Consider the following 23,125-nt stretch of genomic DNA (forward strand, 5'->3'; position numbering starts at 1 on the left):
TGCGATGGAGGAGCAAGCACCTTCAGATTCTGTTCTTTTATTTGTGTTATTTTGTGCATTGTAATTTTTAACTCATCTCTTTCTTTTCATACCCATATCCTAAATCCTAACCTTAATGGTGTACTTTTCAATAATCATTATCCTGGCCCAATTACCTCTATTATATACTATAGGCCACATATACCATTATTTCGAATATCGATTACCTAATTGCGATTATCTGCGAATCGCAATTGGGTAATAGATATTTAAATATATTAAACTCCTTGAGTTTCATTTGGAGTTTCTTAATGGGTCGCAATTTGTGACCCATTAGGAATCGCTAAAATCACAGGGATGGGGTTCTGCTGGGGTCAGTAGACCACCATGTCTGTGTCTGCTTTTAAATATAGAAATCTTTTTTTTCCAAATGCAGCCCGTTCTTTTTAAAGGGAAACAGGTTGCGTTTAAAAAAGGAAAATTAAACGTTTTATTTTCATCTTTTAAGAGCAGGTAATGGTCCATTGGACCACAGTCTGCTCTTAAAAAAAATATTTTTAGGAACATTCGCAAGGGGGAAGCAGCAGCTTGGGGACCCCTTCACCTTTGCGAATGGTTTACCAGTAGGTGGCAAAATTAGAATGTTTTGCGACCGCATTTCGATCGAAAAACATTCCTACGTACCACTGCGATTCGGTATTAGGAAGGGACACCATAAACACGTCCCTTCCTAATTCCAAATCAGTATGTATTCGCAATTCCTAATTGCAATTCTGTAACATGTGACCGAATCGCAAATTGGAATTTATACGTACGAAAAAGCATTTTAAAAGTCAGAAACTGCCCAATTCTGCAAATCGGGACGTTTGCAAATGGTAAAATGCACGCTACATGTGACAAACTTATTTTTCTTTTTCAGGATTGTTAATCTGTTTCTCAAATGGTTGATCTGAATAATTTTTCCTAATTGATGCTTATCTCTTTTCTTTTTGAGGTTCTTCTTTTGATTTTTTTCTCTTATGGGTGTTAGTGTTCTTTGGTGTCACCATGCTTCACTCTACTCGTGTTTCTCTCTGTTTTCAGGTTTGGATATTCTTCCTTGATCTGTCTACTTACCTTTTTCTTATATCTCCCTTTCCTTCTCCTCCTTTCTTTCTTTTCTATGTTTCTTATTTTCTCTCTTTAGAGGTTCTACTGTTCATTACAGGTCTTGTTCTTTGCAATGTTCTTTTTTCATCACAAAATAGTTGGTGTCTTTCTTATCTTTTTCATTGGCCCCACAGTTTCGTTTATGTTGCACATGGAGTCTCATGTTCCTGTTTTCTTCCATATTCCCTAATCCAACTACATGGTTAATGTTGTCTCGTGTTATGTACGTGGTCTAGGTCATCCTGTCAAACGTCAAAAGGTATTGTCTCATTTAGCTAAACTTAATGCTCAAGTTGCTTTTTTGCAGGAAACCCATTGTAATGATGTTGAATCTTTAAAACTCAAACGCCATTGGGTTAATCAAATAGTTTTTGCACCAGCTATTGATCGTCATGGTGGTGTTGCTATATTGTTTCACAAGTCCATTCATGCTCAAATAGTGTCGACAGACTGTGATTCTAATGGTCGATGGGTGATAGTGGAAGCTACCATCAACAACACCAATTACTTTTTTCAATGTTTATGGTCCGGTGAAACCTCACCCAGATTTCTGGCATACTATAAAAATTAAATTGATGTCGATCTCTAACACTAATGTGATGATTGGTGGCGATTTCAATAATTGTTAGATCCTTTCTCTGACAGAATTTCAAATTATGAATTTAAACCTGATAAGACCCACAAATCATTCCAATCAGCTATTTCCCCTCGTCCTTTATTTGATTCTTGGAAAACATGTAATCCTGATGCCCCTGAATTTACCTTTTTCTCTCCTGTTCACCACACAAGGTCTTGTATTGATTATATTTTAATTTCCAAATCACTATTACCTTGTCTCCAATCATCTGAAATTGGTTACATTTTTATCTCTGACCATACACCTGTTTCCACATATATTGATATATCCCTAACGCCTCTCAAACAAGGTCGCTGACGATTTAATAATTATCTTTTATCTGACCCTACCTTTATTTCAGAAACGACCACTTTTATTAAGGAATTTTTCGAACTCAATAACTCTTTAGATACATGAATACTCAACAACTGGGATGCTCTTAAAGCATCATTCAGAGCCTTTACTATTGCTTACTCTTCTAAGAAGAAAAAATGGTTGAGCAGAGAATATAAAGAAACTCTTGGTCTAATTAAAACCTTGGAACATAAATACTTCTCCTCTAAATCCTCCTCCTCATTACAAGAATTAATTAAAGCTAAATCTACTCTAAACAAACTCGCCACAGTAGATGTCTGCAACATCCTCCTTAAAATCAAATCTGAACCCAAAAATATTGGGCCTATCCATTCAGAAATAAATAATCAACTCCTCTCCTCTGATTCGGACATTATTGCTACTTTTCAACAATATTATAATAACTTATACACAGAAACCACTAACCCAACTGAAAGAGACTTCACATCTATTTTCCAAAATATTCCCAAACCTGCTTCCTCTCCTGATATTTTTACCTCTCTCGAGGAAGATATCTCTCTCCAAGAAATCTCTGATGCTCTTAAGTCCCTGAAAAAATCCAAGCCCCTGGTCCTGATGGTTTTTCAGTAGAATTATTTTCAACTTTTTCTTCAATTTTTGCTCCTAAATTACTGGAACTTTTTAATTCATTTCTATTCAATTCCAAGGCTTCTGGCTCTTTTTTAGAAACCCTTATTATTGTTATTCCCAAACCCAATAAAGACCCTTCCTTCTGTAAGAATTTTCGCCCTATATCTTTAATCAACTATAATTGCAAAATGTTTGCTAAGATTTTAGCCACTAGATTGGAGAATGTTAATCCCACTCTTATCAATCCAGATCAAACTGGTTTTGTCAAAGGTCGTTTAGCCTCTGATAATGCCAGAATGTTTTCTAATATTCTGTGTCCCAGCAAAAAATACCCTTCCCCCCTAGCAGCCCTATCATTAGATGCTGAAAAAGCTTTTGACCGGATTAATTGGGATTTTATGACTCATACTTTACAATGGTTTGGCTTTGGTCCCAAGTTTATTTCATATGTTAAATTGCTCTACACAGATCCTAAAGCATCTGTATTTGTTAATGGTCTCTTTTCTCCTTATTTTTGTTTGCAAAGAGGTACACGCCAAGGTTGCCCCCTTTACTTTTTTTGTTATGCCTGGAACCTTTTCTTCAACGACTCAGAAATAACTCTCAGATTTCAGGTTTTAAACTACAATCTCATCACATTAAACTATCTGCATATGCAGACGATATTCTTATTTACATGTCCGACCCTGTTTCTTCTCTACCACATTTTCTACGAGAAATGTCATCATTCTCTCAAGTTTCCGGTTACAAATTAACTTTCTCCAAAATGGAGATTTTGCCATTAAATGATTCATTCTATCAGTATATGTTTGATTCTACTAACTTTACATGGTGTCCCCAAAAATTAAATATTTATGACTTTGGTTTTCCTCTAATATCCGTGACACCTTATCCCATAATTTTACTGCCCTGAAACTCAAGGTCACCAATTTGCTATCCTCTTGGACTCCCTTATTTTTATCTTGGTGGGGCAGATTTGATACAAATAAAATGATGATTGTCCCCTGGGTATTATTTATTTTACCAATGTTACCTTTTAAAATTCCTAATTATTATTTTTCCCAGATGAATTCTATTTGTACTAAGTTTCTTTGGATCAATAAACGTGCTCGTATTGCTCTATCCAAATTATCCTGTCCCAAATCTGAAGGAGGTGTCTGATTTCCTGACTTTAGATTGTATCACAATGCAGTTTTGATTTGTCAATGTTAAGCTTTGTCTAACGATTATCAAGATGTATCTAAACCTTCCTGGGTTTCTGTTGAAAGGTCACTGTTAAATGATTTTTCTTTTCAAGATGTGGTATTTATGTCCAATTGTACTTTTATTTCACAATACCCAATTTTGAAATATTCTGTTCACCTATTACATATACTTTTCTTTAAACCTTTTGACCAATATCACTCATTCCTAGCTTCCTCATTATGGTTTAACAGACACATTAAATTTAATCACAAATCATTTTACTACAAACATTGGAAAGCAAAGGGCATTTTTTATGTTTATCAAATGTTTGCTAATGATTTGATTCTGCCTTTCAATCAATTGCAAGAACATTTTAATCTACCTGATTCATGTATTCAACAATATAATGTCCTAGTTACAACTCTTCAAAATTGTCTACAGAAGTCCAACTCTCAGCCTTTCCCTCTCTCTTTTTCACCTGACACTCCTCTCTATGATGTTTTTTCTACTATGTTACCTAGTGCTTCATTTATATAATGTATTATGCCTTCGCAGTAAATCTAAGGTTGAACTTGAATGGGAACAAGATTTATCCAAAACATTGTCTATACCAAATTTTGGCAGAAACTGTTTAAAACCTCCAAAGTTGCAAACATAACACAATCTCTATATTTTATCTATAATAGAGTTCTTATTAGTCCTTCTCTTCTCCACAAATTCAACCACTCAAATTCATCCTCTTGTTGGTCATGTCTTACTGCTGAAGGTTCGTTAATACATTTACTATTGTCCTAAGGTTAATGCTTTTTGGAAAAATATTTGGTCTAAATGCCCATTGATTTTTTCATATAATCTTCCTTTTAATATTCATAATGTACTTTTAGGCACTATGTCTCCAGATTTTGACCAGCTTATCTGCAAATCTATGTTATTTGACTTGTTTATTGCCGTCGCTTTTAAGGTTATATTAACTTGCTGGAAAGACAACTCTAAGTTATCCTTTTACATTGGTGGAATCTAATTTGTGATGAACACAGAATTGCTTCAGTTTCGTATGTCTCAACTCACTTACAAATCAAATCTGATTTATTATGGTTACCGTTTACTACTTATTTATCTTCGAACTTACCTCTTTCATAATTCTCTCTCTCCTATTCATTTTACTCTTCTTCTCTTTATTTTCTTCTCTTTTTCTATTTATTCTCCTACTTTTCTTTTTCTTTACCATTTCTTTCTTTTTTCTCTTTTTTTATAATAAAAATGTCTTAATGTAGTTTCTTATTCGCCAGTTTGCTCACAGATATGTTATATTTAATTTCTTAATGTTCAATTTCCCTTGCTATTTGCTGTTTTATTATAACCATTCCGCACAAGTTCATGTAATCTTCTGTTATCTTATTCTTAATCTCACGGTTTTCATAAGTATTCATTTGTAATGGTTCTCTTACTTTAATACTTGAACATGTTAATTCTTTGTAGTTCTGTGTTTCTTCTTTAATAAAAAAAAAAGTATTTAACTAAAAGTGGTGCTATTAGCCATCAGCAATTGTTATCAGCAATTCATTATAGGAATAAGCGAAAAGGGGCAAGTACAAAATAGAGGTCCTAGAGGGGCAATATAAACAAGCATTGGCATAGCCAATAGGTCTAGCCTTTGGGACCTTATAAGTGTTTAGCCATGCAACAGTTGATGTTGTTGCGCCAAGGATATTCTACTGCATAACTCAATACTTATAAGGTCCCAAAGGCGTGACCTATTGGCTATTTCAAGGCGCTTTTTCAAGCTTCCAAGCACATGGGGAGGAGCCCCCTAATGACAAGAGCCTACAGGCCAGGGTATTGATTTTTCTTTTCACTAATATGTGGGCCACCCTAATTTTCTATTCGCTATATCAGTACATTTCCACTACACTGATCAGGATGCCCACAGAATATATTTGATGGCACCTTTCAGCAAACCTTCAAACATAGAAATTACAAAGACCACTATGCTTTGAGGTAGAGCAAGAGTAGAAGGATTACTTCTGCCAAACTGGTGTGCCCATAGGTGAAAAATACACTATGTGCTGGTTTGTTTGTGTGAAGTCGCCTCTTCTTTAATTGCAACAAAGCAACTACTTCCTAGGATCTGTATCAGAATGCACCAGGGAAGATGATCTGCTGCATAGGGAGCTATTTACTCACAGGTGCAGAGGGCCCTAAGCAGTTGATTATAATTGCCTGTAAACTAACATGCAGACTATGTTACACTCCTCCTTTGACTCTGAAGTGTGAAACACCTGTCAGGAGTTCAACTAATTGAATCAATTGAGTGGATAAACACAATAATTATATTCACTATCATGCGTTGTCTGAACAAGCATTGTGAAAGCCAATATGTCTTGCTTCCGTTTTGGGTTCTGACTAAGATATTAACAAAAAGCCTCCTTCAGTAAAAAAGCAACAAAAAAACATTAAAAATCAAAAAAAGATTGCTTACTGCAAAAATAAGCATTATAACATAAAAACTAATCTATGACAAAAAAAATCTGATGTGTGATCTTTCGTTGTACTTTTGAGATGTAAAATTGTTGCTCGTGCACTACAATGTAAATAAGCCATAAGGTTAAAACAATACCTCAAACAGAATGGGGTGATCTAGAAATACTCTACTGGCCAGAGCCAAAGCCCACTCTGCATATTTTGAAGAATTGATATAAATAGTTTTTAAAACAGTTGTGCTGTCAAGCCAATACAGAGCAAAGGCTCACAATATATGTAGATTATCAATGTAATGTAAACTACATATTAAAGTATTTTTTTACATGAACAATAACGCTTTCGGGCACCGTGCAAGGTTAAGGACTCCTAACAGTCTTCCACACTCTTAAGCCCACACTTGACATGCTATTGTGGTTAAATCTTTAATTCTTGAATACCATAAACGTATTCCTTCATTTGTAGGTTCTAGGTTGTGTCAGGAGGATCCTAAACTGCAGTGGAAACGCTGTTGGGGGTGTGGGCAGTACAGGGGGTGGCAGAAGTCATTTCCAGCCCCAATGTGCAGAGAAGGTCTGATTGTCTTACATTAATGTAGTAATAGGGTTTTCTAGGCAACTGCTGGGGAAGAGATTATCCATCATTTATTTCGTTGTCTGATAGACATACTTGATGAGTAATGTTTTTGGGATTAGGAAAATATCTCACTGTAACAGAGTAGTGTTTATCTACACGGGGACTGGGAGGGACTAGTTAGGCACCTATGTTTTCAAAGGTAAAACCACAGAGCCCAGAAGTCTTTTACATCAACCCCTTTCATATTTGTTCTCAATTTAAACACTTGAAGATTAAAGCCATGCAAGCTCCTCTAGGGATCAGTAAAAAAAACTCGAAGAATTTGGTATGTAAATAGATTGCGTACGTTATATGCAATGGGATACAAACTTTCCAACGAGAAACAATACAAAAGATTGTAATGTTAAAAACTGCAAGTCCCAGAATGCACTGAGGTTTTACTGGGGACCTACATGTGAATACTAACGTTGATTTAACGTGAAGGGCTGCAGCACCAGAATACGTTCTGCTCTCACTGTGGTACAACACTTGAATGCCATAAATATTGAAGAGACCCTATCTCTGCACAACCAGGCCTTATATTCCAACACGTCCTTGGTATTTGAAGGCTCACTGCATCCTTTTCATGGCCACACCACTGATATATCAAAAGCAGCACCATTGTATTCTATGTCTGAGGACAGAATTAGGAGGATAATAATATTTTCCCTGTTTTATTAATCTCGCGCACGCCATTGTGGTAAACTGTGGTGACATCACTCCATGTGACGTCATGACGTAGTCAAAAGGAGCACGATTTCACTTCGGCTACAACTTGTAGTTTGTGAAATGGTGCTCCTCCGACTCTTGAAAGAGGCGCGCTCTATTTATGCCCACAATCTCTTAACAGTTTCACCTTTGTTTTAGCTAACATTAAAAATGCCCTATTTCTAAGGAAATAAGTAAGGCGGTGATATAATGCCAGTTTTCACTGCAAGTCGCACATTTGGAGTTTGAGTGGTGAGAAGTGACTTGTGAATTAAAACAATAATGGCCAAGATAAGAGCATTGGAGGTTACGCGCACTTTGTTCTTTCGCTTATTCGGTCTACTGGGATGATTTTATGCACCTTGAAGTTTGCGATTCAGTGGGACTGGCTGCGAATCGGAGCATATTTTCCACGTTGAGCTGAACTTATAGACCCAATGGCGTATGGGAAAAAAACCAGCACAAAAGGCAACGCATTGGGTGGCAAGAGTTAAAAAAAAAACAACAGAAAAGGCAACGCATTGGGTGGAAAGAGTTAAGGCATGCACCGGCCAAGAAAAAAAGTGAGAAAGAGAGAGAGAGCGAGAGAGAGAGCTAGAGCGAGAGAGCGAGAGCGAGAGAGCGAGAGAGCGAGAGAGCGAGAGAGCGAGAGAGCGAGAGAGCGAGAGAGCGAGAGAGCGAGAGAGCGAGAGAGCGAGAGAGCGAGAGAGCGAGAGAGAGAGAGAGAGAGAGAAAGAGAGAGAGAGAGAGAGAGAGAGAGAGAAAGAGCACGGGAGGGAGACACAAATCCAAGTTCTGCTTTTACTTCCTGGGAGCGCAAGTGAGAGAGGGGGAGCAGGAGGCGAGCCCGGGAGTGGTGCATGCGCAGTCTGCTCTTTTTGGGAGCACATACTCGTGCTTGTGGCGCGCCCCTGCGAACTCCTGCAAGGTGTATGCCGCCACGAGCATGTGCTTCCAAAAAGAGCTGAACGACCGCTAAAGGTCTCCTATGCAGCGCATGTGCGCTGCTTAGGCGAGACCTAAAACCAAAGACTTTGGACAGCTGAGGGCCATGACAATATCCTATGGGTTCCCTTTATAATGCACTCAATCAACGGATTCGTTCCAGAATGCTGCAGCTCAATTTTTCTTCCCCTCAATGCTTTTTCTATGGCTATAGTTATTAATGAACAACACTGAAATATTACAGGTAACCTCAAGAACGATGTCCCACAATTAAATAAAACAAAACATCTGGATATTGCCACCAGGGAGGGGAGTCAACAGAAATAACAAAGGAAATAAAAGAGACATATTCAAATAACATGCACTATATCACGCTGCAAAAATTAAAGTATTAGTATCAGCTTCAACCTGATGAGGGGTAGTGTGCATGATTGTCTCATGCAGGTCAGATGTATCGAATGCAAAGTCCAGTGCTGTGGTCTGCTCCTATCCCAAATACTCACTGGACGTCTTCCTTTTTAACCAAAAAGTTTCCTTCTGCCTCTGACTGGGTGATGGTGCACATCTTACCTTCTTTATATGCCCTAAGCAGACCTAAAATTGTATTTTAATTTTGCATTTAGTTCTAGTTTTATGGTACCATCTTGAATTGCCATTTGTCCATGAGGACCCACCGCCCATGTGGCACTCTCAACCCCTCCTGTGCCTGCCTGTAGGTTTCCTCCATGTGAATGACATCTACAGCCACCAACAAAGCCTTCTTGTTGGCTGCAGACCTCAGTGCAGAGGAGAAACAATTGCCTACATGTTTGTTCTTTAAAAATATTTACTTAACTCTTCTTATGGCGAGTTAGGAGAATCTGCCCGTTATAAACATAAGATTGAAGGATTTAATTATTGTCTGGCGAAGGCCTCTTTAGAAAATGATAATTATTAATTTATTATTATTATTTTGGATTTATAATGCGCCTTATCACCCAGGGGTCTCTAAGCGCTTGTCAGAGGGTACACACAAGCAGGATGGAAAGATGGAGGAAGGGCCGCTAGGACATACCCCATGCCTCCTGAAAAAGCATGGTTTTAAGCTTTTTTCTAAAGGGTAGTAGACCCGTTTCCTTGCGCAGGCTCGCTGGTAAGTTGTTCCAGGCTATAGGAATTGCATTGGAAAAGGCTCGCCCTCCTAGTGAGGATAATTTGAAGCGGGGGCAAACCAGGAATGCGGCATCTGCCGATCGCAGGGTCCTGCTGGGAGCATAGGGAACTAAACGCTCCCTGATGTAACTTGGGGCTTGTCCATACAGGGCTTTATGCGTGATACAGAGGCCCTTAAACTTGACTCTCTGCCTAATTGGGAGCCAATGAAGCTCGCGTAGCAGTGGAGTGGCGTGTGTCCTTCTAGTTTTTTTTAAAATTAATCTGGCTGTGTCATTCATGACTGTTTGTAGTCTGGCCAGCAGTTGTTGAGGGAGGCCAGCATACAGAGAATTGCCATAATCCAGCCGCGCCAGAATCATAGCTGACACCACCCGTCTGAGCGTGTCCGAGGTCAAAAGAGGAGATAGTTTGTGCAATTGTCTTAGTAAGCCCACGCAAGTGCCGACGACTGCCGAAACTTGTTTAGACAGAGAGTTTGACATCTATGTGAATGCTGAGACTTTTCACAGCCACCACTGGTTCTGGAGAAGACCCCAATTCATTAGGCCAAAGAAGATCATTCCAGGGGCTGGACGCTGTGGTAATCGCCAGCACCTCTGTTTTATCCGGATTTATCTTTGGAACCAAAATACTGTTTCAGTGTTTACAAGTCGAAAATCGTACCAATAGATTATTTTTAAATGTGACCAAATAAAATATACTTATGATTATTAAGAACTTTTCCCTTTGGTTTCAGTGAGGGAAGTGAATGTTGAGTTTTGATTTTTTTGCATGACCTCAAATTCACAGGGGATTTGTTGGACCACTCATGCCTTTGTTGGCTACAATTATAGCATGATAGTGACATAAAATTAGTATTAAAAAAGTGTGGGATTCTGTATACTCTACGAATATTCAACAATTTCAGAAAGAGATTCAAAGTAACACTCTTCCTAAACATAAGAATTGTGTTTCCTGTACAATTTTGGTCACTGTAGAAGACACTTGTGCGTTTTAAAAATGTCCAAATGTCATGTATGAATGAATATCGTTTATTTATCAGTTAATTAAAACTTAACAAAAATACAGCCAGTCAGTGGAATACAGAAACAAATAGTTAAAACATGATATTTGCTGAAAAATGGCAAACAATTACAAACATAATAAAAAAAGTTTAACCACATCGCTGCGGCGGCTATTCCGCCGCAGCGCTAAGGGGGCGGGGGGGCCGCACCGCGGGCCCATGCTGGTTACGGAACCGCTCCGTCACCAGCCGCGGTTGAGCTGTGCTCATGAGGGAGCGGTTCCGTCATGGCCCCGCCCGCTTAATAGAACGTGCCACGCAGGCGCGAAATCAGCGCAGCGCAGGCGCATCGGGCGGACCATGACGGAACCGCTCCGTCATCAGCACAGCGCCACCGCGGCTGATGACGGAGCGGTTCCGTCATCAGCACGGAAAGAGTTAAAACCTCAAACTCCGTTGAATGAGGATGTTGATTAAAATACTAGAGAGAAAGTGCAAGGTGCAACCAAACACGATACCTTAATTGGGCAGGAACAAGTTAGATGCTGCGACTATCATCATGCTATCTTCCAGCGCTTTAAGATCACCCATTGCTGAGCAGAAAATGAAGTTCTTGATACGAGGTGCAGAGAATTGCAGCCAGACACGACACCTAGATTTAGTAAAAATACCTGGGAACACAGGTAGGCCCAGGAAGAACTCGCCACACAGGAAGCCCGAATTCCTACACTAGAGCGACGGCATCTCGCACATAGGGACCCGCAGGTGTTGAGGCAGCTCACAGACGCGCAACGCCAATACAGGGCGCTTGCTATGCAGGAGGCTAAGGCGCAGGCCCAGGCGACCTTGCATAGGCTTTACGACGTGGGCGACAAGTCGGGAAAGCTCCTGGCCTGGCTTAGCCGTAAGGGGATGGAAGCCCGCTGGGTAGAGAAAGTGGTAGATTCCCAAGGCATCATACAGACGCAAGATGTGCAGATTGTGCAGATGTTCGCGTCTTACTATCAGTGCTTTTATGAAGTCCGAGACTTAAGGACGCCTGCGGATATATTCGACTATCTGATGGGCATTCAAACCCCATCATTGGTGGATGAAGACAGGAAGGACCTAGACTCTGACATAACTGTGGACGAAATTAAAACGACTATAAACTAGGTTGCTTCCTGGGAAGACCCCGGGCTCCAACAGCCTCCCTGCAGAATTCTACAAGAAAATTGTTGATCTCATAGGCGTACACCTCCTACAGCTTTTCCTAATTGCCTCCCAAGAGGGGATCCTACCCCTGAACCTACGAATGGCCACCATTGTGCCTATCCATAAAGCAGGGGAAGCCCCCTACAGACTTCGCTTCCTATAGCCCTATCTCCCTCCTCAATATGGAGGTGAAAATACTAGTGACTATCCTGGCATTGAGAGTCTGTCAGGTCATCACTAACCTAGTACACTAAGTTCACATGGGATTCCTGCCCGGACGAGCGACCCTGCTGAACCTACGAAGAACCCACAACTGGATCATGGCGGTTCAAGACCGAGACGACCCCCACTTACTACTGTCCCTAGACACGGAGAAGGAATTTGACGCGGTACACTGGCCCTTCCTTGAGGCCACCTTGGTTAAATTTGGTTTCGGCCCTAAGTTCCGGCAATGGATAGGGCTTTTATACCGGGATCCCCAGGCGAGGGTGAAAGTAAATGGTCAGATCTCCAATAATTTCCCCATCAGAAGGGGTACCAGACAGAGATGTCCGCTCTCCCCACTGCTCTTTGTCCTCACAATAGAGGTTGTGGCCTGTGTTGTCAGGCAGAGCTCGGAGATTTGAGGATCCACATCACCCCAGCGGATGCAGCGGAAGAAAAGATTTCACACTATAAGGATGACATCCTGCTCTATATTACTCAACCGACTGTTACGATCCCGGCGTTGTTTGCAGCATTGGACCTCTATGGGACATGCTCTGGGTACGCCATAAACTGGCACAAATCGGTCAGTTACAGCACAAGAGCCATGACCGTTTGGCCGGCTCTCCCCGGATCCCTGCAAATAGTGCATACAGGGTTTACGTACTTGGGGATCTACCTCACCACAGACAAGAGGCTTTCCTACCAGAAGAACATTCACAGGGTCATAACGAATTTCACAACAGATGCACAGAGATGGAAATCCCTCCCCTCACAATCCTAGGTAGGGCAGCCATGCTTAAAATTACCACCCTACCCCGTTTTCTCTATGCCCTCCAGAAGGGCAAACCGTTCGGGTGATAGAGGCAGAACTGCGTTCTCTCCTATGGCTCGGAAAGCAGTCGAGGATTGCATTGACCATGTTGCAATGCAACCAATATAATGGGGGGTCTCATTGCCTGATATAGAGGCCTACTACTGGGCGGAACATCTAACCCCGGTGAACGAATGGCTCCATGCCACGACAGACCATCCCACCTATAGACTCGAAAGGGACAGTATGGAGAACTGCACATACCTGTACTATCTTTACCAGGAATGGCCAAAGGCAGACTTCTTCCGGCCACACAGGTTACGCTAGAGGTCTGGGACAGGGCGACGAAAGCAATGGGATGAGTACGCAAACCTACAAAACAAACACCTCTTTGGCATTGCCCCTGGTTAAAGGAGCTACACAAGCTAAAGGGCTTCAAGGGATGGGATGTCATTGGCATTTCGACTATAGGGGACGTTTTAGCCAAGGGTAAACTCGAGAGTTTCCGGGTGCTGCAAGCGTAATTTGGGTTGCACGTCATCCAATTTCTCAGATATGCACAACTTCGACATATCTGGCAAGCAGAGGGTTCCTTATCTCTCGCACTGGTGGAATAGGCACCACTGGAGGGACGCCTCCTACAAGAACGAGTACTTGTTAAAGCGGTCTCGCTGACCTTGAATAATAATGCACCAGACAGGCTGGGGAGACTGAGGAAGCCATGGGAACATAACCTGGGTATACTTGAAAATATAGACTGGGAGGCGGCCTTAATGCATCACCGCGAGGTGGCCATTAAATCCCGTCTTCGTTTCATTCAATACAAGGTCCTACATAGGGTCTACTATGACAGTGCCTGATTACACCGCATGGGATGCACCAGTGACCCGAATTGCCTGAGGTGCGGACAAATGCAGGGGGATTTCTACCATACCATCTGGGACTGCCCCTTTCTCCAGAGATATTGAGAAAATGTGTGCTGGATGAGTTGAACAAGGTTTTGGGTGTCACGCTACCACTGGACCCTAGGTTCATACTACTGGGCATCCCCGGAGATGTAGACTTAGGCCGCCCGCAGCTCATTTTCGCCCACATCTCGTGGTGGCAAAACGAGATGTGGCTCGAACATGGGGAGCGACAGCCCCACCCCAGCTTAAAGAATGGAAGACGGGAATGGATATGTACATGGCGGCAGTGAGGGTCACATTTAAGGCGAGGGGCTGCCCGAGAAAGTTCCGTAAGGTATGGGGGAAATGGAGGGTTTACTATGGGCTGGATGGAGGGCTGGGTGATGATTAGCGGGCCATCTAGAGGTCCTTCCACTCCCGTTAGAGGTGCCTGTCGACCCGATTGTCCCGAGTATCCCAGAGGGGAAAGAATCATGGCACATTACAGTGGGGAATGGTATATAAATGGGCTACACAAATTCCTAAAACCCGTGGGGATGACGATGTGGGAATTGTTAAGATGATAATTGTTTACATATGCCTTTGCATGACTGTAACTGAAGGAACTCTATTGTTTCTTGTTTTTCACAAAATGCAAATAAAAAAACTTTTTTTTAAAAATTGGCAAAAACAAGTACGAATTTGTTTTCAAGATCCAAGATTTTTTTTTTATTACTATATACGTTGTTTATGTAGGTTTTATGAAATCATTCCTATTCCGTCCCTGGCACGATTCGAGGATAAAAATAAATCAACTGTGAGTTTTCTACATAAAATGTGAAAATGGAGGGAAAGGCAGACAAGGGAACCTAAAGTTTCACACATAGAAGCTAGTCCTCCGTAGACCAGATTCAATTAGGAATATTGCAAAAATAATTAAACGGACACACAAAGGCACTTCCTTCACAGAAGCAGCAAACCATGGTAAGTAAAGAGGTGTCAGTTACAAGTGAACGTTTCAAGCAGAATGAGCGAGTCGTCACTGCTGCTGCGCCTCTTTCATGCGGTTAAGAGCACTGCCAGTCAGAAACCACTCGCTAAGGGTTCAGTTGAGGGTGTGGTTCGGGTTGGTGGTGTCCTTTTGTTGCTTGATGATGCTGTTCAGGAGCTTGCCCGGTGCCAATTCTTTGAGTCCAGTAATGGTAATCTTGTCCTTTGGGTGAACTTTGTCATGGGCTGCTGGGTCTGAGGGATTTAAGTCCCTGCTTCCTAAGGTTTATTTCAGGAATCCTAGCAAATATTTTGGTGATAATGGCCTATCACCCCAAGTGCCATGGCTCCAGGGCAGCGGGATACCGGCTCGCAACCTTACTATGGTTCTCATCCCCAATCCCAACCCAGCTGATGCCATGGTTCTTGTAGTAGCGGGCGATGTCTGGAAAGGCTTCATACTCCTGTGTTAGGGCGTTCTTCACTAAGTTGGGCTTATTGTTCTCAGTGTTGATGCTCTGATCAGCAGATTGTTGTGTTGAAATGTTGTCCAGATGACCACGGAACTTTAGCCAAGGTCCAGCAGCGGAGGTGTCATCTGTGGTGCCGTCACCTTGAGGAGTATCTGCATGTCTTCTGGGTCCTGTCAATCCCATTTGTCAAAAGGGGGCAGCAGCTGCAGACGCTGACTAGTGAGAGTGACTTCCACTTTGAGTGCTCCCATCACTGGGAGGGTAATGGTAAGTGTATTAGTGTTGGAAACCGGCTATTTCGGGTAGGCTAAGGCTGACGCCAAAGCCAGGCCGAAACCACCATTCCAGTCAGGGCAAGGAAGTCACACGCCAAGATAACCCCTGCTCACCCTCTAGGTAGCTTGGCACGAGCAGTCTAGGCTAAACTCGGAGGCGATGTGTAAAGCATTTGCGTCAGCGCACGACAGCAACAACATTCTAGGCACACCACAAAAGAGACTCCACACAAGGTTATATTAAAATAACTTTTGTATTGTCAAAACATATCAGATAGAAATCACACATGTACATTGTGCCAACTGGCACGGCAATATTCACAAGGGATTATTTACAAGACAGGGCCACATGGGCCACTGTCTGAATCAACACTTTGCAGATATGGAAATACTTGTCAGAAATTAGAATAAAAGTATATAAACTTCACTGTAACACAAAGTAACAGTTATAGATCACATCCAGTAACTACTGGGGACAGGTACGTACCACCTACGCAACCCTAAACTCCTTAGGAGACTGTCGCGCAGGGGACCAGGACCTCACTAGGACCACCTGTACTAAAAGAACAACCACCTAAGTATCACACAGCGTTTAGGGGTCTAAGGAAGAACACATTACCCATGATGCATAGATATACATTCAGAGGAGTAGTAAAGAGAAACACATAATGTATAAACCTACACATTCAGCGGTGTTAAGAATAAAGCACATGATGCAATAAAATTACATTCAGAGGTACCAGAATAATACAGTAGCGCAAACGTCACATGATGTCTAAAACATTCAGAGGTGCAGGAATAACACATAATGCAAGAAAATACATTCAGAGGTGCAGTAACCAAACAATTGCGCAAAACCTCCATAAGCCACCACCTGTGGCAGTCCCTAGGCCAACTGGCCTTGTTGGGGCTAGAACGCCCTGAGTCTCAATGTCAGGGCCTAAACGATGCAGGGGCCCACTACTTGCTGGGCCCCTGGGAACACTCACAAGGGCCTAAACGTTGCAGCTGGCACTAAGTGCTGCGCAGCTGGGAAGGCCTGGCACCACTGTGCCCTCGCTGTCCCACAAAGGGACTCTCTCCTGAAAATGCGCCTAAACGGTGCAGCTGCCCACTAATTGCTGGGCAGCTGGAGACAAACTGCGACAGGGCTCTCGCTAGCCCTTAGGAGACAAAACTGCGCCAAACTGTAGGAGCCACACAGGCTCTTGACACAGCGTTGGAGCCATCTGGCTCTATAAATACACATGCCCCAAACGTTGGAGCTCTCAGGCTCTGGCCACCAAACAAAATGCGGCTCGGGCTCTCACTGGCCCTCTGAGCCACACAGGCTCTCTAAACAATTCTGCCCCCAAGTTGGAGCCATCAGGGCTCGAAAACACGAGTATGCCGCCTGGAGCCTTGCAGGCTCGTAAATATCGATGCGGCATTGGAGCCTCTCAGGGCTCTACGTACGTTGGGGCGACCCACTGCCTACCGGGGCCGCCCTTGAAGCCCTCGTGGCTTCGCACTGGCAATGGGCGCGAGCTCGCGCCCCTGGGGGGGGCGGACACCGACCATGTGTCCCGGCGCCCCTCCCTTCTCCTCTGCCCCACTCTACCCGGCCCTCCGCCCAGACTCACCGGGACTCCGACGCGGGGCGGTCTCTTCTTCTGGGCAGCGCGGGGCTCCTCTTCCACCACGGAGCCCCGCCTGCACTCTCAGCTGCTCTCTCTCCGCTCGTTGCAGGGCCCCCTCGACACACGGGAGCCCTGTTCACCGGCCATCTTCTCCTCACACGCCGCGCCGCAGCCTTCCTCAGCTTCCCGGGGCCGCCTCGACCGGCCAATCCCGTCGCGGCCCCGATGACGAGTCTCCTCTCCTCCTCCAATCACGGCCCGACAGGGGCCATGACGCTTCGCCGCACGGGCCTATCCCGTCGCGGCGTTGGTGAGGGGGCTCGGCTCTCTCAGCCAATGAGAGCGCGGCGCCTTCGGTTCTGCAGGCGCTTCCAAGCCCGGGCGGCGGCGGCGGTGACTGGGAGGCAAATGCCGGGGGGCACCGGCCAAAGCCCACCAAGCGCCCCCCAGCGCTAGAACACAATAAAGCGCTCCTAAGCGCTATGGCCAAGGATAAAGCGCTCCTACGCGCTAGGGGGAAATCAAGCGCTCCATAGCGCTAGCAAACAGGCAGAGCGCTCAGGGGGAAGCTCAGCGCCTCCAGGCTCTAGAAATACGGTTCCAGCGCTATCCACAGAAAAATGCAGCTCCTTCATGCTGCCAAAGCCCCAGAGCTTCCCAGGGGGGCAAAGCTAAGTCTCCCCATCAGCCCAGGCACGGCAGAGGGGTCCCCCAGGAATCCAGGAAAGTCCATCAGGAGGCCAGGGGCTGGGCAGGACTCAGGGATTCCCTTGAGCCCAAGCAGCAGCACGCCCCTGGCAGATTTAAGTCAGAAAACAAGAACAAATTGGAAGGGAACACAGCCCCTTCTTATACACAGAAAAGGCTTTGAAGTCTTTGTGTAAGCGAGCCCTAAGCCCTGGGTGTATCTGGTTTCCCTCTCCTGTCAGCCTCAGGTCAGAGGTGACAGTGGGTTATCAGGAGGGAGAGCCATCAGGGGTGGGCCGCCAGGCACAGCCTGGTTCCACCAGACGCTCTTTCCTCCCCTCCCTAACAGCAGATGGGGGCCTTTCATCTACGGCTGACTCAGACCCCCTCCTCCAGGGCCCTGCAGACCCCGTCCTACTCACCAGACAGTCCATCCACCAGCAGGCCCAGGCATTCCTGGGCCAGGCCCATCAGCCAATCACGTGCCAGCAGACTCACGACACAAATATGCCAACTTCTAAAAGTGGCGCTTCTGGACTAGACACAGCCATGCCGCATATACCATTATGCAGCATTCACTCTCACGAGTTCACACATATCAAACTCAACCCTGCACTCCCCACGCATCAGGAATCTACCATGGGCATACATATTCCCCATTCATTCCTATGGGAGGGCAGGTCACTCACCACACATACACAGAGAGCACACGCACTTTACACTGTACCACAGTGAAGAAGTGCGCAGAGGCCTAAAATCACCAACCCAGGTTCCAAAAACAGGCTAGGAAAAAGCAAAAAGTCACGGGGTGAACCTGCCCAAAGGACCGGGTCCAACAATTAGCCTATAGTCAAACTCTGCTTTTGGAAGCTCATGAGCATCCGGTGGCTCCAGCTCAAAATTCTCTGCTCTGGCCCAAACAAAGAAATCCCACTCTTGGGCAAACTTAAATGTCCCAGTAAGGGCCATTGCTGTCATAATATCTGGCGTGTGTCTGTGCGTTGGCATCATTCCTCCCAGTAAAATTCCAGTTGTAATAAGTCACAATGGTGTTCTTCTTCCCCTTTTTGATGTCTCAGGCATTGCCTAGTACTACACCTCTTGCGCGCAGGATCTGGGTATATCCCTCTCACTCAATGGTAGCTCTGATTTGATGGTGAACTGGGACTGCACTTGCTCACGTTGCCAATGCTTGCTTTGCCACAGCAGCTGAACGTCCCACGTCCTCGTAGCTGGGGTTGGTAAAGCTGCCTATGAGACCAGCTCTGATGTCCAGAGGCAAGCCTTTCTCCTCTGCAAAGGTCCCCACCTCAGACGTATCGTAGGCTGGTGTGGCCCATTGATCTGAGGTTTTATCTGGTTCAAGTCGATATCAGCTGGTCCTACTCACATCCTTCATCCTGTACGAGTTCTTTGGCAAATTAATCTGCTATATCAGCAATCTCTCTCCTTCCGGTCTTGCCCGGGTATTTATTCAAGCGGTGATTGTATTTATTATTATTTATTTATTTATTTAATTTAATTTATATTGCGCTCAGCTACCCGTAATGGGTTTCCCGGCGCCAGGGACAGACTAGAGAAGAAAAGACAGGTGATTGCTGAAGCAGAGAATGAGCAAAAGCAGTGATCAGTTAAAACAGAAAAGGGGTAGAGTGAAGTGGTTGCATCAATCTCAGCTGAGCAAGAAATAGACTCTACACCAGGACCGTGCTACTCCACAATGGCACCTGTGCCACCCTTCACAATTAGGATTCAGACCACCTTCAGAATCACATCTTGGGAGAGGACCGCCCAGACAGAGCACCAGTTAGCTTCACTCCTATGACCTTTGGACATTTAAGCACCAAGGGAATTCGTGCCATGACATCGACAGCATCGGCTCCTCAACACCGATACAGATTCCCACCAAGCCACCACCATTTGGGGTGTGGGAGTCTGTGACAATCAGCAACACTGCTGGGAAGGCACAGTTCTCCAGAATGATCTGATGAATTATGCCATATCCAGGTTTCCAGAAGCCCACGCTATACTTCGATCCAGGAGTTATAGACCTCCTGATTAATATCCTTAGTCCTGCGCAGATCTTTCTCCTCGCTGAGCTGTGCCTCAATCAGGTGATCACAGTGAATGGTGGAGGGCACAGCCACCCGTGGTAGGCCACTGCTGATGAATTGGAGCTTGGCCATCTGTGCTGTGGCGTCCAGCATTGCCACGCAGTACAGCCGCAGGTGTGTGTCCCCTCGCTCTATGTCCTGCTTCACTGGGTCATCAAGATGCCCATACACTATCTTCTCCGACAAGGTCAGTGGACGATCTAGCTGCTTCTATATATTGTCAATCTTCTTCTGCAGTGTCTCACAACAGATGTATTCGTTGGGCTCTAAGTGACTTACTGCCATGTTGCGCTGCTGGCTGACGGCAGCAGTGACATGGTTTCCCCAGGGCTGAGGATTTACTGGAGGCAGCCAGCTGACACACAGTAGGACATCATTGTGTTCAATGACAAAGAGGAGGGTTGCCTTAAGGAGCCTTCAGGAGCAGTAAAAAGAAAAACATTGGCGATTGCCTTCAACAGATTAGGTGCTGCGATTAGCATCGTAATAGGTTAGTGCACTTTGAGATCGTCCTTCCCTGGGCAATAAATAAGGTTCGTAATGTGAGGTGCAAAATGCAAGGCAGCAGCGAAATTGCAATAGAATACCAGCGGCCAGGATGTAAAAATGCAGAGGGCGTGCAAGAGTGCAGAGTAGTGAACAAGGTAAGAGGAGCAGTGCCACAAAATTATACAGGCTGAATGAAAAAGTTACTAGTGCCAAAGTGTAAAAAAAAATGACAAGGTGACAGCAAGCCAGAATATTAAAGTGAGACTAGAGGAGGCAAGATGATATTGGAAAAACCTCGCAGGACACGGGATTGAGTGGTGCATCAATTTTAAAGTCCAACTTCCAGGTCGGTGGCATTATAGGCTGCAATGTCTTGAAGGAACTTGACGATTTACACAAATGTCATGTATTCTCATGAAGCTCCAGGATCATTCTACCAATAGAAACAAACTCTGGTAAGTACTTCTGGCATTAACGGAGGGATTCGTCATGAAAGCAATGACAAAATCAGAGCCAGCATTAGAGCTGGTGGCGCCCCCCGGTGTGACAATGTTTCTTTGCGCCCCCAATGGCCACCTCCACCATGGATACCCTCTCTACCACCCTTTAACAGTGCCCCTCAATTCTCCATAACCGCTCTCTTGTACATGCATTTCTTTTGTTTTAAAGAGCCACTCAGGGCCGGCTTTAGCACTGGTGGCGCCCTGTGCGACAATGTTTGTTGGCGCCCCCCCCCCCACGAACACCTCCACCACAGATTCCCTCACTACCACCATTTGACAGTGCCCCTCAAGTCTCCAGAACATCTGTCTCTTGGATTCATTTCGTTTTATAGCGCCACTCATGCCAGTTTAAGATGTCAGAAAACTTTACATCACACACGCATTGCACAGAGACAATCAATCATTGCTGTGAAAATCAGTATATAGGAAATAATACATAAGACACAGGCCTACTAGGGGTAGGAGTCACGTGTCGTCCATACTGGTGGGCAGTATAGTTTAAGAGTCCTTGGACTGGAAAAGCACAAATTCAGAATTTAAAATTTAACACCGTTGTTAGGGGTTTTCTTTAATAAAAAGAATTGATTTCTACCCAAATGTACCCCTTTTGCAATATTAAGACAATGAACGTCTGGGCAAAAAAAATATAGCTCTAATTTTTTCCTTGCAGTTTGCATGCAGCTTTTGCAGTTAATAGCTCACTGCTCTGTATTAAGATTTTAACTTATAAACTGCAAGTAAGAAAAGGATCTCTCACAAAACCGGTAACCCATTGACCTATTTATATTATATGCACTTTGTGATGTTAATGGGACACGTTCTTTGCAGCAGGCATGTTAACCCTCTGCCCTATGATCAGTCAAAACTTTCGGTAGACAAAGCGCCTGACTCTCTCCAGGAAGAACATTAATAACTGGAGTTGTCATTTTTATTGCGGGGACAAAGTAAGCGGTATCCAGTGCTTTTAAAGCGATGAACATGGCGCCTCTACCCCAAGTCAGCGCCCGGTGTGGTGGCACCGATCGCACTGCCCTAAAGCCAGCCCTGGAGCCACTGATACCAGTGTAAGGGGTCAGAGTACTTTATATCACATACACATTACACAGAGACAAAGAATCATAAGTGTGTAAATCAATGTATAGGAAATGTTACATCAGAGGACTACAATGTGCAGGAGTCACAAGTCATCCCTGCTGGGAGGCAGTATATTTTAAGAGTGCTTGGTCTGTAGAAGCACACACTCAGTATTTAAAAAGGAACACTGGGGTTGGCTTTACTAATAAGAATTGATTTCTACCCATGTGACACCTTTTTGCAACATTAGGATAACGAAAGACTGGTGGGAAATCATAACGCTCTAATCTATACCTTGCAGTTTGCATGCAGCTATTTGATTATAGTTAATTATTGTTTTATTATATTATATTAATGATTGATTTTAGTTAATTGTTCTATATTGGGATTTAAACTTATAAACTGCAAGTAACAAAAGGGGCTCTCTGACAGAAGCAGTAACTCATTGACCTATTTACCTTACATTGTATACACTTTGTGATCTGCATGGTACACGTGCTTTGCAGCGGGCATTTTAACCTCCAGTGCTACTTTATGACGAGTCAAAACTTCCATTAATTATTATTGCATGATCTGTTCATGTCTGATTTTATGATATATTTATGAATGCATTGGTACAATTGTTAATAACATTTGCAGTACAGAGCTCTCTGTTTTATATATTACGTGATTGTGAAGATGTTTTGATTGCAATGATTTTTATTAATTACGCAATAAAGAATTTACTTCCACTAGCCAAAACTCCAATCTCTCTGCAGTAAGTACATCAATTACCAGAATTATCTTGGCATTTTTATGGTAGCCTGAAAATTGCTGGAGGCAAGGAACGCAGCAGCAGGTGTTTTAAAAACGTTATTGTATTTGAAAACAATGGCACCCACCCTCAAAGTCAGTGCCTGGTGCGGTAGCACGGATCACTCCGCCGTTGATCCAAAATGTCTACTTCACATTTCAAAATTTCTGCACTGCACTAGAAGTCCGCACAATATTTTAGCAGACATCCCCCTTAACCAAGCTGTGACAG

At 43.9% G+C, this 23,125-nt stretch overlaps 1 protein-coding gene and 1 pseudogene across 24 annotated transcripts in view; both read right to left on the bottom strand.

The window, feature by feature from the left end:
* The window catches only part of ANK3 (ankyrin 3), a 1,924,186-nt gene that overhangs the window by 1,885,320 nt on the left and 15,741 nt on the right, over positions 1-23,125 (bottom strand). The window lies entirely within an intron of this gene.
* LOC144753200 (aconitate hydratase, mitochondrial-like) lies at positions 14,917-20,412 on the bottom strand (annotated as a pseudogene).

The sequence above is a fragment of the Lissotriton helveticus genome, chromosome 5_1 (assembly GCF_964261635.1).
Source record: "Lissotriton helveticus chromosome 5_1, aLisHel1.1, whole genome shotgun sequence".
Classification (NCBI taxonomy): domain Eukaryota; kingdom Metazoa; phylum Chordata; class Amphibia; order Caudata; family Salamandridae; genus Lissotriton; species Lissotriton helveticus.